This window comes from Mastomys coucha, unplaced genomic scaffold (genome assembly GCF_008632895.1).
Source record: "Mastomys coucha isolate ucsf_1 unplaced genomic scaffold, UCSF_Mcou_1 pScaffold3, whole genome shotgun sequence".
In the NCBI taxonomy this organism is placed as follows: Eukaryota; Metazoa; Chordata; class Mammalia; order Rodentia; family Muridae; genus Mastomys; species Mastomys coucha.
The window spans coordinates 32,633,178-32,649,209 of record NW_022196909.1 but is presented as its reverse complement, the minus strand read 5'-3'; the positions used below and the strand labels follow the sequence as shown (position 1 = coordinate 32,649,209).

The window sequence follows — 16,032 nt, the reverse complement described above, 5'->3', positions numbered from 1 at the left end:
CTTAACTCCCCTCCCCATGCCCTAAATAAACTCTATTCTATACTATAGCAGCCTGTGTCTGGTCCCTCAGGGGGACGGGATGCCTCGGCATGGGCCCGCTGAGGCACCCCCTTCCCCCACACTCCGCCAGAACATATTCTTATAGCTCTTTCTCTTTTTATAAACACAACAGATCTAACTTGTGTGCTTCAAACCCTCTTATACTTGCTTGGGTTCTGCCCGGCTGTGGCTTTGTCCCAGATTGTCCCTTCCACTCCCACCTGCTCAGGGACAGGCCACTGGGTGGCCTGACAAGCTTTCCCTTTGAGGTGGGTGCTGATAAAATCCCTCTGCAGCCCTTACGGACTTCAAGGACATCACATCTTCTCTTCCCCTTTATTCAGAGGGAGACTGCCTCTCACAGATGGGAATTGAGCAGAAGCCAAATAAATGTGTGAGTCCCGGCTACCAAAAGCAGGTCTCAGTCACTCCATAAATGAGCTTTTAGTGAACGCACAACTGCTGGGAACACCCTAGGGCAAAAGGACCTATTCACTGGCAGCCTCTCTGACCGAATTCCCCGGGTCTGCCTAAAGAGGGAGCTGTTTCCTTGGAGTGCGGGCATGAGGGGGCTGCTCTAAAAACTGGGTTTGCCAGCCTGCTCTTGGGAGAAGACCATGAATAGGTCTGAAGCAAACCTCAATGGCACTTTCCTGAGTTCTACATATAGGAGATGGATAAGCACCAGGAAGGTCAGATTCCTGTTCCACCCGCCTAAGCTACCAGCTAGGTGTGCTGTAAAGCACACTGTTAGCATTCAGGCTCAGAGTCTAGACCCATAAAGAGGGAGCCTGGGTGGAGTCCTCCTGCCTCATTGCACCAAACTAGGGCTGCTTGTGCTTGTAAGGCTACCAGGGAGTCCTGGAAAATGTGAAAGGTCAGTTCAGAGCCTTCTACTTCCTGGCAGCAGGTCCCCAGTCTAGAGCTTTGTTTACGATCTGGGGCAAAGAAGAGCGCCACGTTTGTAGCATTTTTGTCAAAAAGGAATGAGGGAAAATGCATGCGGTGAGCTACACTGTAAACTCTTATTAACTGATGGAGTGTACACACATGCATGCAGTATGTTTCAGAGAGCATGCATAGACAGACACACACACACAGGGTGGGGGACATAGAAAGTTCTTGAAGCAAAAAATGTTCTCAGCCATCTCATCTTCTACAACAGTGAGATGTGTTGTCTACTTCTTCAATTGATTCTCCGCACAGGAGCAAAGCAACATCCCAGAAGAGAAAACTGTGCTTGCAATCAACACAGTGTCTAGGTGCACATATATCTCTCATCAGGAAGGGAAGGGACACAGGCCTTGTGGGTATGAGACAGGAGAGCTGATAGTTCAGTTCACAAATCTGGATGGAGTTATTACGTATATGTGTGTGTGTGTGATGTGTATATACATATATATATAATGTGTATATATAATGTATACATGCACATATATATGTATATGTGTATATACACACACACATATATATGTATATATATGCACACAGATATAGAGGTAGATATAGATATAGATCCTGTACCACAGTGCTTCTCAACCTTCCTAATACTGCAACCCCTTTATACTGTCATGCTGTGTTGCTCCCCCCCACCATAAAATTCTTTTCGATGCTACTTCATAACTGTAAATTTGCAACTGCTATTGAATCATAATGCAACTATCTGCATCTTCCAATGGTCTTAGGTGACCCCTGTGAAAAGGTCAGTTGACCCCCAAGGAGGTCGCGACCCACAACTTGAGAACCATTGCTCTACCAGGATCAGTCCAACCTCTGACTGACTGACCATCGGCTCTCTATGCATCACCCAGCCATAGAGCACGAATCTAGTGCCACACAGCCTCAGTGTGTAGAGTGAAGGAGAGCCAATTCTGGATCTGGGGGGGGGGATTCATAGTACAGTGGGAGACTGAGACAATGGAACCCACAGTCACAGTGTGGAGACGTGGTGAACAGCAGGGGCCTCTAGTCTCGGACGTAAGGGGATGAAGCTAGATTGGGATATGGTCATGCTTATTTAGAAGAGCTGGAACCGAACACTGTACGGGTTGAAGGTGTGGGTGTTGAGCAATAGACGGCAAGCAGGAAGGGCAGGGATGGGTTGAGCACCGGACTGAGACAAGGTCATAAAGATGCATTGGAAGAGGAGAGCTGAGGATGGTGCTTAGTGGTGCTTGTCTGGTGTCTTGGTAAGGGTCCACCACACCCACTACGAGTGAGGTTCCAGCTTAATCTCTACAAGCAACTACTTCCACAAAGATTATGACCATACTTGGGAGGGAGAATTGACAGAACATGTTAACTTGATGAACAACAGGAAAAAGTTAAACAAACAAGCAAACAAATCTCTAGACAGTAATGGGCCCATGGGACAATCCCATAGCTCCAGCATCAAGTACTTAATAAATACCATCTGCATACACACAGACTCAATGGTCCTCCATCGTCCAGAGAGAAATTTATTCTCACATAATGGAATAAGAAAGTGTTAGCGTCCCACATCCTCCATCATGGCTTCTGGCACGTGGTAGTTCTGCTGTAATCTGGGAAAGGACGAGAGATGACCCTGGGAATAGCATGTGACAATTGAAGCTTTCAGAAGGAAGACCATCGGCACAGGGAGGAAGAAATAAGATTATATTCTTGCCCAGGGAACATAACCCAGCCGTCCTGTAGAAGCCTTAAAGATGAATTTGTTCTTAACTCAAAATTTTTTCTCTTTCAAATGTAGACTAAGAAAACAGTAAGAAACAAGAAGGAATCTGAATGTTCTTCAAAGATATTCATGGCAAGATTGTTTATAACCTCGAAAATCTAAAAATGACTGTATTATATAGGAGTAGTCGATGGTCTTAGATAGACCAAGGGGAATCTTCTCTGTAGCCGAGGACCTTCCATAGAGTGGGGACTGAGAGAGAAAGAGAGATGTCCCAAGGACCTAGTGAGGCTCTCAAAACCACTGCTTTACCAACAGAAATGAGGGGCTCATGGCAGGCATATATAGCAGAAAGGTCACCTCCCCTTCCCATGCATCCTGGGCATTGCTATCTCAGTATCCTCAGATATACTGAGATGAAGCATCTTTATCTGTGCAAGTGTCCCCAAGGTGTTCTCCACCATCTTGTTGTCCTCCATCCCCAAATATCCCCATGTCTGTAAAGAGGGAGGCATGCAGGCTTACTGTGCAAATAACATTGGCTTGGGCCATCCAGAACATCAGATCCTTTCTTTGTTGTTCCTTTATTTATTCTGCCATGCTCGATGCCATGCCCCAAAGAGAAACTGACAGGGAACCATAATCCCTGCACACAGTAGACCCAGACACTTGTGCACCAATACTAAAGCTTGTCTTCTGTGTTGCTACACAAACCCTGGCTATCTTTGGCATCTCAGTATAATCCAACTGAAGAGTGTATCTCACCTCCTTTCTGTGTCTAGCGTTATCCAGATAATCCCATTCCCATCACTGAAAAGAGAAGACGAGCCATGATTAGAGGGGCAGACTTGGCTATTGATGCCTTATTGTGTATTGGGTCAACCTTTTTGCATACCTCAAAACTAGATATGATAAAGAACCAGGCCTTTTAAGACCACTCGGTGACAGCCAGAAGAAAAACAGCCTCAGGATAAAGATAGCTGAGCAGAAATATAGAAGGAAACGGGGCACTTCAAGATATAAATGTGAGTGTGGTATGCCAGTGCACATCTTTAATCCTGTACTCAGGAGGCAGAGGTAGGTGAACCTCCATGAGTTTGAGACCAGCCCTGTCTACATAGTGAGTTTCAGGCCAACCAGGGCTATCAAGTGAGATTCTGTCTTAAAAAACAAAGAAACAAGCAAACAGAAGAACCCCAAAGATATCATGAAATTGTCATAACAAAGTTATATAACCAGAAAAAAAATGTATTTTTAAAAATAGACAGCCCCCTAGTTTTCTCAGCTATTAATTGGCTGCACTTTCCACTACTTGTAACTGTATCTGTATGCCATGTTAGCAGCTTCTTAATTCTGTGGCCCAGGAGGATATATTACTAATAAGTTGTGAGATCCAATGCAATTGGCAGCTGTGTAGTCGTAACACAAGTGACATGGGGCACAGAGGGGTCACCTGCCTGACAAGGCTTTGTGAGAGGCAGGAATGCTTGAGTTGGGTCTAGTCCGGAGTCTCTATTCAACCATTCAGGAATAGCTATGATATGGAGAGATGGTGAAACACATACACACACACACACATACACACGGATGAGAAGTGGAGTAGCATGCCAAACGGAAGAGGCTATGATGATGTCATAGTAGCATGTCAAAACGGAAGAAGCTATGATGATGACATTTGACTGGAGGAGAGGATGCCCGTGAGACAAGGTATATGATCATATGAGGTGATTTAGCCAGGTCATATAAGAGACTCTGGGGTCCTTGGACAACTCACTGGACTGGCTCTTCTTCCCTTTCCTCAACTATAAAGAGAAGGGGTTTGCTGAGAGAAGGTGGCTGTGTATAGGCGATTGCCCCTCAAGGACGGTGCGAGGGACCCTGTCAGAGGCTCCACTCCACGGTGGGACATGGAAGTTTCCATGGGAAGTACCAATCTCGCCCCGCCCACTTGGTTTCACGCTGCATACTGTGCTGAGGGCAGCGCTGGCATTTCAGCTTGAACACTCCGTGGTGACTCAGAGCCAACAGAAGTGTGGACCGCTGTTTACTCAGAAGGAAGCCTCTGGTGTGACAAATTAGAGTGGGCTGCTGCATTGTGCAGGACTCATGAGCCAAACGGCTTGGAAATAGCACATACCGCCGCGGCAGGTGAATCATTTCTTGTTCTGTCTTCTCAGGCAGGGCATCAGATCCCAGGGCAGGCAGACCCAGAGCCTGTCAGGGTCATGCTCGGTGCCTAAGGACCGTGGACATCCTTTGTTTCCTGGGACGATGCGGTTGACTTTGACGGTTCCGTGGGAACGTACTTTCAGCCTAATTAACCTTGTCGAGCCAAGTGCTCCCCCCACACGGAGTGAAACTTGTAAAGTTCAAAGGTCACAAGTGAATTTTCAGATCAGCAGAAGGTCCCATCATCTTTTTCTTAGAATATTAAAAAAAGAAAAGAAAAGAAAGAAAAGCAAACAGATTGAAATCTATCAGGTACAAGGAAGCAACGGACTTTATACTGCAGGGGCATGATGGGTAATGAAGTAATGATTCAGACGTTGAGCCTAGCTTAACTTCAGAGACGTCCAAACTTACTCTGTAGGCCAGAGGTGGCAAAGCCGGTCAGTATAAAGAATAGGATTTGAAGCCTGTCCCTGGCTTTGACTGGATCTAAATCTTTCCTAGTTATTGCTTCTGCACTCACCAATAGAAACCAGTCCCCCACAGAGGCTGTGGAGCTCCCAGCATAGGCATGAAGCATCGCCGCTGTGTCCTGCACTGTAGGTACCCAACAAATGATGGCTGATTCTATGACGACTGAGAACCCAGCGACGTGGTTGGGAAAGACACTCTGCATGGGCCCACTAGGGACATCTGAAGCTGCACTTTGAGGTGTTGGGAACTTTCCCACCTCTGCGCTGTTCCTTGGTTCTCAGCCCTGTGAGGAGGAACAGCCTTCTGTCTGCAGAGGAGAAAACTGATGGAATGGAGCTTAGGAACACACAGAGGCTGCTTCCTGCCGGTAAGGAAGGGTTTCCTCTCAGAAGAACCAGGGGTCCGTCTTGCATCCGGAACTGGCATGCCGCCAAACCCATCATCCTCTCTACCGAGAGGTATTCAGCAATTACTAGTTGAATGGATTCTTTCCTCTCTCTTCTTCCTACATCCCTTCTCCCCCAACTTTCTTCCCTTCCGCCTCCCTTCTTGTTTGGGAAAGAAGCCTGGAAGAAGAAAGCCTAAATGAAGGTACACAGAAGCCACTCTAAGCGGGGAGAAAGCTTTCTGACCCGTCCTTCGCCTTTTCTGACTGTTGTGTAATATGAGCTTTGTCTAACATCCCTCAAAGGACTATGAGTAAATGCCACACTGTTGCCAATGTGTGTGTGCAGGGGGAAACCCTGGAGAAGGTAGCAAAGGAGGTAAGATAACTGATAAATGGACCCTGACACAGGCACCTCACACACTCACACCCTTTGGGACCCACCATGAGCGAGCCTTGTTCTCTACATTTGTAAGGTTTCTTGTCCAGGGGTGTTGGACAAGCACGGCATTGTCCTTGTTTCAAGGCTCTTTTTTTTTTTCTTTTTTTTTTTTTGGTTTTTCGAGACAGGGTTTCTCTGTGTAGCCCTGGCTGTCCTGGAACTCACTCTGTAGACCAGGCTGGCCTCAAACTCAGAAATCCACCTGCCTCTGCCTCCCAAGTGCTGGGATTAAAGGCGTGTGCCATCACCGCCCGGCTCAAGGCTCTTATTACTATCCGAAGCCATTAGGTCTGGGCTGTTAAATGCAGTTGCTCTTGGGGACTCAAGCATTGCTCATACAGACTTCGAGCAGAAACAATGGTTCTGTAAATCCGTCCCAAGAGAGGCAGGGCTGTTAATTCACCTAGAAGAGGTTGTACCCTATAAGATGCCATGCTGTATCTCCTTACTGGCTATATTGCCTGTCATTCTGCCATGGCCTGTGAGGTCAGAGCTTCCTCTTTTAACAGGAAGTGCCCATTCCTAATTGAGGTCCGATCAGAACTTGGATCCCCACTGTATAGCAATATAATGTAACTCTCCCCTCTTGGTTCACAAAAATGCATGCACGTCCTCACAGGGAGTGCTCAGCAGAGGGTATCTTAACTACCCCAGACTCACAAGGAGACTGACAAATGCCTCCTCAAGCACTTCTGTGTACACTAGGACAGAGCATTGAATGGTTCCTGAATACACTCAGTCAAGTTAGGAGACAGGTTTCACTAAGCTTGATAAGAGCAGCAAATGTTGAATTAATAGTCTAGGCACACACACACACACACACACCAGTAGTTTCCTTCTGTCCCCACAGTGAGACCTCATAGGATGCTATGGAGTGGCTTTCCCAGAGCATGAGTCCCTGAATCTGAACCTCTGCCCAGGGCCAGCCACACCCAGCTTCCCTGGGAAGCCTTTTCAGTCTCCAGCTCCAAGCTCTTCAGCATGACATAAGCTTGCAATGGGGTGGGGGGTGGGGGTGGAGAACAAGCGAGCCTCGAGGGAAGTCCCTTGGCTTTCTTCATGAGACTAAATAAAGTCTGTTCTGGAAAACATGAAGTACCATCACTAAAAGACAACGGGTGTCTCACAGTGGTGAAACGTTCCCCTCTGCCTTCTTTGGGGGGGAAGTTGTTAAAATGTCCTTCCGTTTCCAAGGAGCCAGGAGCCAGCGGCCCCATTTGTTGGACCAGATACTGCACTCCCAGGACTCTCAGTTGCCGAGGGCAAAGGGTTAGCTTCGCCTTGCAGAGTTTTAGTAATGCGTTGGCAGCTGATGCAGATGTTTTCCACGCATGGGGAGCCCAGAGCATCCTTGGAGAGTGGATTCAGGCAGCAGGCTAGCCCTCATTCCCAAGCTGTGGAGGCATTTCCAGTCTCCCTGACTGAGACAGAATGCCTGAAGTGTCTTCCTCCTGATCCCAGTTTCTTGGCCCTGGGAAGCATTGCGAGGGTTCAGAATCCACCTCAGCCCTGTCAGCTTCTTGGGAAGTTCTTAGCACTTATTTATTATCAGGCTGGTTCCAAGAGTTCTCCCTAGAGAAATGAATCAGACCACCCCTTTCTCCTTCTGAAACATACTTCTTAGTTTTACATCTCCTGGATCCAACCTTTTGCTTCTCTCCCATAATCTAAGCTCCATTTTTTTCTAAAAATCCCACCACCTCGAGAACCACAATTCACAGTAACAAAGCCAAGGCATCCTAAGGCAACCAAATGGTGTGGGCCTAGTGTCCCAGAGATCCCTGGGAACTCTTCCTCCATACCAACATTGACCAACAATACTTTTTTTTTAAAAAAATTAGATATTTTCTTTATTTACATTTCAAATGATATCCCCTCTTCTGGTTTCCCCTCTGAAAAAAAAAAAACCCTATTCCCTCCCCGCTCCCCCTGCTCATCAACCCACCCTCTCCCACTTCCTGGCCCTGGCGTTCTCCTACACTAGGACATAGAACCTTCACAGGACCAAGGGCCTCTCTTCCCATTAATGACTGACTAGGCCATCCTCTGCTATATATACAGCTGGAGCCATGAGTCCCACCTCTTTGGTTGGTGGTTTAGTCCCTGGGAGCTCTGAGGGTACTGGTTAGTTCATACTGTTTTTTCTCCTATGGGGCTACAAACCCTTCAGCTCCTTGGGTCCTTTCTCAAGCTCCTTCATTGGGGACCCTGTGCTCAGTCCAATGGATGGCTGTGAGCCTCTATGTCTGTATTAGTCAGGCACTGCCAGAGCCTCTCAGGAGACAGCTATATCAGGTTCCTGTCAGCTAGCACTTGCTGGCATCCACAATAGTGTCTGGGTTTGGTGACTGAATATGGGAAGGATTCCCAGGTGGAGCAGTCTCTGGATTGTCCTTCCTTCAGTCTCTGCTCCATACTTTGTCTATGCAACTCCTTTCATGGGTATTTTGTTCCCCCTTCTAAGAAAGATAGAAGTATCCACACTTTGATCTTCCACCCTCTTGAGTTTCTTTATGGTTTGTGCATTTTGCACTGAATGTTTACCATGAGTCAGGTGTCAGGTGTCCGTGCTCTATCTCATCTGAGTTTCAAAAATTGAATTTTTATAAGGCGCCTAAGTCAAGGTATTGCCTAAGACCAAGAAACATTAAGTACTTTGTCCAAAAAGTGCTAACAATCAATAGGCACTGGGGCCGACACCTGACCCACTCCTACAGCTGGGAGGTGGGGTAGCCACCCCTGTTACAGGTATGGCCACTGAAGTTTATCAAAACAAAGGTCTGGGGTAGTGTTTCTAAGCCTGGCTACTGGTGGAAGTCATCTGGAGAGTTGAAATTAAGACCAGTCATATTGTTAGTGCTTCTGATAGTTGGCTCCAGGGCAGAGTCCAAAACATTGGTATTTTTAGAAAGCTTCCCATGGGGGAATCTACAATGCAGCCCTATTTGATGATGGCTGATACACGCATCAGCTCTAATCCAAAGCTTACTTAACCTAAATGGCTCACACACGGCAGCGCGTCCAGCTAGGAAATGTCAGGACCAGCGGCCATGCTATCCTACCACGTGCCAAGGAGAGCTGAGCAAGTCTGCTCACCTGTAAAACGGAGAGAATCAAAGAGGCCATGGAGATGGACAAGAGCGCTCACTGCACAAGCACAAGGACCTGAGTTCAAATCTCTGAAATTCATGTAAAAAGCTTGACATAATTCTAAGTGTCTGTAACCCCAGGGCTGGAGTAGGGGGATTGGGCTTGGTAGTGGCTAGCCCAATGGCAGAGCCTCATCTATTATGGGCAGAAGCTGTCAAAAATGCTACACACACATATGCACACATGCGAGCACGAATGCACACACACACACACACACACACACACACATCTTTGTATGTATGTATGTATGCATCCAGGAAGCAGCCCCTTCAGCCACATTCTGGGTAGATTGCCCACAATGACAGGGAGCAGAGACACAGTGGGGCTCGAGGGCGCTGAGCGCAAGCCTTCCCACTTTGCACTGTCAGTCTGAATGTGCAGGATCAACACCCAACTCAGAGGAAACGCGGAGAGGAATCGCTTACAACTCACTTGCCCAATCATTTCCACTTAACACACGGTGAAAGCAGAACTCTGTGACATGTTTGCTCTGTCTGGGCAGAAGTTCTGCTTTTTTTTCTGGAAGATCTTGGAAAAAGAAAAAAAAAAGAAAAACTCTGAGGGAGGGAGGGAAGGAGGGAGAGAGAGAGAGAGAGAGAGAGAGAGAGAGAGAGAGAGAGAGAGAGAGAGAGAGATTTGCAAAGTTTCATCCATTCCGTGAGCATCCTTTCCAGCACCTCACTTTGCGAGTCTGTTGTCTTGCACTGCGCTGGGACAGAAACCTAAAAACAGGTTGGAAATTTTGCTGGCCTAGAGCTAATACAGGTCTCTAGACCTGGGGTGAGAAAACAGGCGCTCAGCCAATCTGGAGCCAGCAACTGGGATCCTTTGCCAGGGTACCACGAAGGACTTGGCATGCTGCCAGTGTGCATCCTGTTTTACGACCCTGTTGGTAAAGTTGAGTCTTAAACCGCACACAGAGAGGTCGATAAAAGATTTGAGTAACTGCCCTGACTCCTCCAGCCCCGCTGGATTCTCGATATCAATCAGGAAACGCAACAGCTAAAGGTGAATCCCTGATGTGAGGGCTCTCTTGGGGATAGGGGTCTGACTCCATGACAGCTTCCTGACGGGGAAGCTACTATGGTAGGCTAGATGTTACTTATTTTGACCTTTAATGTCTGCCTGCTCAGTCACTATTATTAGAGTTCTTCTAGAAAGAGGTCTTCGGGGTTATCATTCCTGGCAAAGTAGAGACTGGGGACTCATCTTGGATCCATGTGTACATAAGGCAACTAATTAGAATAACTTAGGTGGGGGTCAATGGCTGTGTCAAGGGGCTTAGGTCCTTACCTACATAAGCAATTTCTTGGCCATGTGTCTCCCCTAAGTGTCTCCCTGAAAATTTAGGATGCCCACATCTCCAAGATGTAGCTATGCAGAAAAAGAAATGCGCTCATTCAATGGAAATTCAAGCAATACTAGAAAAATACTTGCCCTTTAGAAGGGCTGATTCAGGGTTGCATTGTGTGGCAGCCTCTCCCCATTGGATAGGAGACTGATCAGGAATGCATTTGTTGACAAAATACAACATAGTTTGCCCATGAGAAAGCAGTCCCCGTGGTTGCCACCAAATGACGGCTATTTTCCAAGGAGAGCCCTGGATAAAGAAAAGCCAGAGTCAGGGTTGACTCACAGTGACCCTTCCTTGTTTTAGCCTGACTCCTTCCTGGGTCACATTCTCCCACTTTCTCCAGCTGTGTTTCCCGGCTTCCTACTGGGGTTGACCACTAAGAGTGGTCAATATCCTAGGAGAGCAAGAACAAGGAAGAGGCCTGGGACTTCTCATCTGTCCTGCCTACCTCAGCAGCATCCCAAGCTGTGGTCTGAGGCTTTCGTAGGAGTAGTCCCACTGGAGTCTCACATGGCTCATGTTTTTGAATACTAGGACCCCAGTTGGTGGAATTGTTTGGGAGGGTTTAGAAGGTATGGCCTTGCTGGAGGAGGTGGGTCACTAGAGGCAGGCTTCTGTCTTGAGCCAGGATTCCAGGAACCCTGCCTTCTCCTTCTTCTCCTCCAGAGCTTGGAAGCTGCATTGTCCTTGACCATTGGGTCAGCTCCCTGGCTCTTACTGGCTCTCTTATATCCCTATCATCTGTATCCCTTCTTTCATGTGTTCAGACTTCTTATTCTGTGGCTGTTTGGGTGAGAATAGCCCTGCCTCCATAGGCTCATGTGTTTGAATAGTAGAACCCCCAGTGGGTGGAACTGTTTGGGAAGGATTGGGGGGTGTAGCCTTGGTGGAGGAGGTGTCTCACTCTAAGCAGGCTTTGGGGTTTCAAAGGACTCACACCATTTTGAGTTAGTTCTCTGCTTCTGTTTGTAGTTTGAGATGTGAGCTCTCAGTTGTTCCTCCCCTCACCCCCACCACCATGATTTTGCTTCACTACAACGGACACCAACTCTCTGGAACTGTAAGCCCAATTTGTTTTTTTAAAATACGTTTTTTCAGCTGTGGTGTTTTACCACAGCAATAGAAATTAACTAAGACACACTCCATGTTTGATTGATTTTCCCAGTTGTACCCTGACCAATACAGTAGTTGACTCTGAATTCTTTAGACAGGGCCATCCCTATTAGTATCTCCCATTTCCCTGTCTTCAAATGAGGGAAGAACTGATTGCCAAGATTTCTTCTCAGTTCCCTGGTCTGTAAGTCTCTGGTTACCTACTTACCAAGAGACAGTATGTTATCAACCTCCTCAATCCTAAATACAATTCACACTTCAAGATGTCTCTCAGTGGTCCCCCTTGTTTCCCAGAGTAATATTTACTCTGCCCTTCAACCAAAACCTTTTCCTTAGATATGTGCAGAGTCTACATCAGTGTTTCTCAACCTGTACGTCATGACCTGACTGGGAATCAAATGACCCTTTCACAGGAGTCAACTAAGACCATCGGAAAACACAGATATTTACATTATGATTCATAACAGTAGCAAAATTACAGTTATGAAGTAGCCACAAAAATAATCTTATGGTTGGGAGGGGGAGTCACCACAAGATGAAGAATTTTATTAAAAGGGGACAGCTTTAGAAAAGTTGAGAGCCACTGGTCTAAATAAATTAGGAATACAGTCAATTAAAAAAATTGATTTTGTGTTTCCTCCCTACCCATTTTCACCTTCTGTCATTGCCTTGTAACTTTTTTTTTTTTTTTTTTTTTTTTTTTTTTGAGACAGGGTTTTTCTGTATAGCCCTGGCTGTCCTGGACCTCACTCTGTAGACCAGGCTGGCCTCGAACTCAGAAATCCGCCTGCCTCTGCCTCCCAAGTGCTGGGATTAAAGGCGTGCGCCACCACTCCCGGCTGCCTTGTAACTTTTACAACATGCAGTAAGTTTAGACAGTTTACCGCATCGGCACCAATTGTTAAGACTACCTGTGGCTTGTAAGTCATGATTTTCAGGAGTTTGTTTTCTTGAGCAGTTGCTTGGTTGTTTTTTGCGCGTACACAAACGGCCTTCTTTCTGTTCGGGTAATTCCTATGCACCTAGACCATTTTTACCATTCAATCACCTGCTTTGTATCCTTGGATATTCTTGAGCATCTTGCATGGCTTCTGTAGGTCGCTACTCAAAGATGTGCACGGTCACATAGTTTATGCAGAAGGCTGTTTTCTTTTCCAAGCAAGTCATCTTACACAGCTCCAAACGCATCCTGACTCCTTTTCCCAGGCAGAGGCCCCACAGGGGTAGACGTTGGCTCAGCTGCTCTTGTTCCATCCTGCTGGCAAGGCATAGGGACTTCCTCAGCTTCTTAGGAAGCTTGTGGGCAACCAGAGAACAAGAAGCATGTGTTGTTGATAGCGGGATCCTGCCAGGAGAGATACACTAATCCCTTAGAGCTGAAACTCTGAGAGGAAAAGAGGAGTGTCCACCCTGGAGCAGTGATAGTAAGACTGGGGACCATCTTTTGTTGTTGTTGTTGTTTAGAACTAGGTATGGTTGCAATCCCTGCTCCCTTGGTTTAGTAACCTGAAAGCTTTGGTCAGCCCAACACTACACTCTGGTATGGATTTCCTGAGAGCATCAATTTTCTTTGGTCCACATGGGCCAAATGGGACATGTTTTAAAAATGAAGAAACAGCGTAGAGCATCAAGCAATTTGCCCAATAAGTGGGAAGTGATGGGGCCAGGAAATCCCCACTACCCCACCGCCCACTCGATGGCAGATTACACTCTTGCCTTTTGCTTGTAAACTAAAATGCCCAAACCTCCATTACATCAAGCTCTGTTACATCAAGCTATCTCTGCCCATCTTCCTGTGTTGATTCTCCATCCTTGTCTTCTTGTACCATTTTCCCAATTCACTGAGTTACATGCAGATAATCAGAGAAGGCTGGCATCATGATTCAGCCGTTAAGGGCACTTGCCACTTTCAGAGAAGGCTCACGACAGTCTGAAATTCTAGCTCCAGGGGATCCAATACGCTCTTCTGTCTTCCACGAACACCTGGCACACATACGTACAAGCCGACAAAATGGTTATGCCCGTAAAGTAAAAGTAAACCATTATGTTCAAGAGACAGAAAATGTGTCATTTCAAATACGTAAGATTTTAGCAGTCTCTTGGGTAGTGTACAGACATGGACCCTGCGAGGTCCTCGATATTCCTGAGGATAGGGAGATGAATCTGAGATTCGTTGGGTGACAGCCACTGGCAGACATAAACATTCTCTTCTTTCTGTCTGTCTGCCTGTCTTTCATTAGTTTTCTTTTATTATTTTGTTCTTTTGAGACAAGGTCTTGCCATGTAAGCAAGGCTGGCCTTAGACCTTCAGTCTTCCTGCCTCCATCTCCCACTCTTATGCTATAGATGTGTACCACCACACAGGGCTAGACAGAACAGATACACAAACGCACACCTCTGCACCCATACCCTGGGGTGAGGCTGCTTGCTCACATCCCCAAGCAACAGCCATGACTTTCCCCCTCTTGCTTCAAGGGAAGGCAGATGGAGGGTCTGTGGCTACATCCAGGACAACAGGGACCTGGCTGGAGGTTATAGCTCTGATCTGAAGTTGTATTCCTTTGGAACCTAGGTTGTCAAAAAAAAAACCCACACTAAGTATCCTTCTTCCCTGAGTTCTGGCCTTCTAGGGTCTCTAGGATTGAGAGCCATCAGACTGATGAGGGCTAGTCAATGGCGGTTTTACACGGGACAGCAACAACACTTAGATTTCTTATGGATTCTGTCGACATTTTCTGTATCTTCGCCTCCTTTATAAATAGCTCACAAAAGGAAGGAACTGGAAGGAGAAAGCTTAACAAGAATAAAAGCTGGATGGCCTTAGAGAGAGTACAGGTGGAAGGCAGGCAGTAAAGAAGCAGAGACCAGGACTTTCTACAAAGCTACAAAGTAAATTCATCTTTCCCTAAGAGAGAAAGAAGAACTGGGGTATGTGTGTGAGTGTGTGTGTGTGTGCACATGTGTGTATGTGCAGGTGTGTATGCGTGTGAACAAGTCTGTATACGTATGTATGTGCACACTGGCGTGTCTATATCTGGGTATGTGTGTGCACATGTGTGTATGGTGTATATGGTGTGTGCGTGTGTGTATATGCATGTGTGTGTGTGTACACATGTGTAATGTGGGTGTGTTTGTGTATGTGTGCACATGTACTCATGTGTGTACATATGTGTGTGCATGTGTAACCAAGTCAAGAGGCGGAAGAGACGGGAGCACAAGAAAGCAAATGGACATGTTATTTCGTAAGATAATACACCTACACTATCACTCTCTGTATAACACTACACCCATGTGTTCAGTTGAAATTCCCCACATACTCCTTTCACCAGGAAGATGTCCTGTGTCTACTGGGATAGGAGCCCCTCCCTTTTCTATTTTTTGTTTGTTTTTGTTTGTTTGTTTGTTTGTTTTTCGAGACAAGGTTTCTCTGTGCAGCTCTGGCTGTCCTGGAACTCACTCTGTAGACCAGGCTGGCCTCGAACTCAGAAATCCACCAGCCTCTGCTTCCCAAGTGTATGGATTAAAGGCGTGTGCCACCACTGCCCGGCCTCCTACCTTTTCTAAAGGCCAACCAACCTCTCCCTATGTTTCTCTCATCTATCCCATGCAAGCAATTTGCTTCAGCATCTGTATTCATCTTTAATTCTGAGCACTTCAACACCAAGAACATGACCCTTCCCATCTTCAAATATCCCATTCCTGTATCAGTGCCCGACACAGGGCAAGGCTGGGTAGCTGACTGGTGAGTGCACTGCTAGAATACACAGGACTCTCCGACTGTAACCTGTGGGTGGATGGCTGGCAAGGCTGCCTGTCCTAGAGAAGGGGAACAACCTCACCCAGTGAGTTTCCTATTTCCCCTGGACTCCTCATTCTTGCGACTTCAACACTTACATTAGCACAGGCTGAAACTGTCTCACACCTTTTTATATATATATATATATATTTTCAAGATTAATGATTAACGAGAAGGGCACTAGAAAGCATGCTGCAAGAATGAAGGCTGCTGGGCGGAGGAGATGGGTCCGTGGGTAAATCCGCTGCCTTGCAAGCACGAGGCTCTGAGTTCAGATCCTCAGAACCCACATAAAGACAGGAGAGGTATCCCACGTCTGTAACTCTATAGGGCTCTCTGTGTTCGGATAGGAGGCAGAGGCAGAATCCCAAGGAGGCTTTTATTTATTTTTTTTGAAAGTTTATTGATTTTTTTTGGATGTACATATTCACAAATGTAGTACATATTGATAGGG

At 46.6% G+C, this 16,032-nt stretch overlaps 1 long non-coding RNA gene across 1 annotated transcript in view; it reads left to right on the top strand.

The window, feature by feature from the left end:
• The first annotated feature begins 4,713 nt into the window (after positions 1–4,713).
• Positions 4,714–16,032, top strand: part of LOC116075254 — a 22,734-nt gene continuing 11,415 nt past the window's right edge. Inside the window, exon 1 of the long non-coding RNA XR_004112489.1 lies at positions 4,714–5,705. This is a non-coding gene — a long non-coding RNA (uncharacterized LOC116075254). The remainder of the gene's footprint in view (positions 5,706–16,032) is intronic.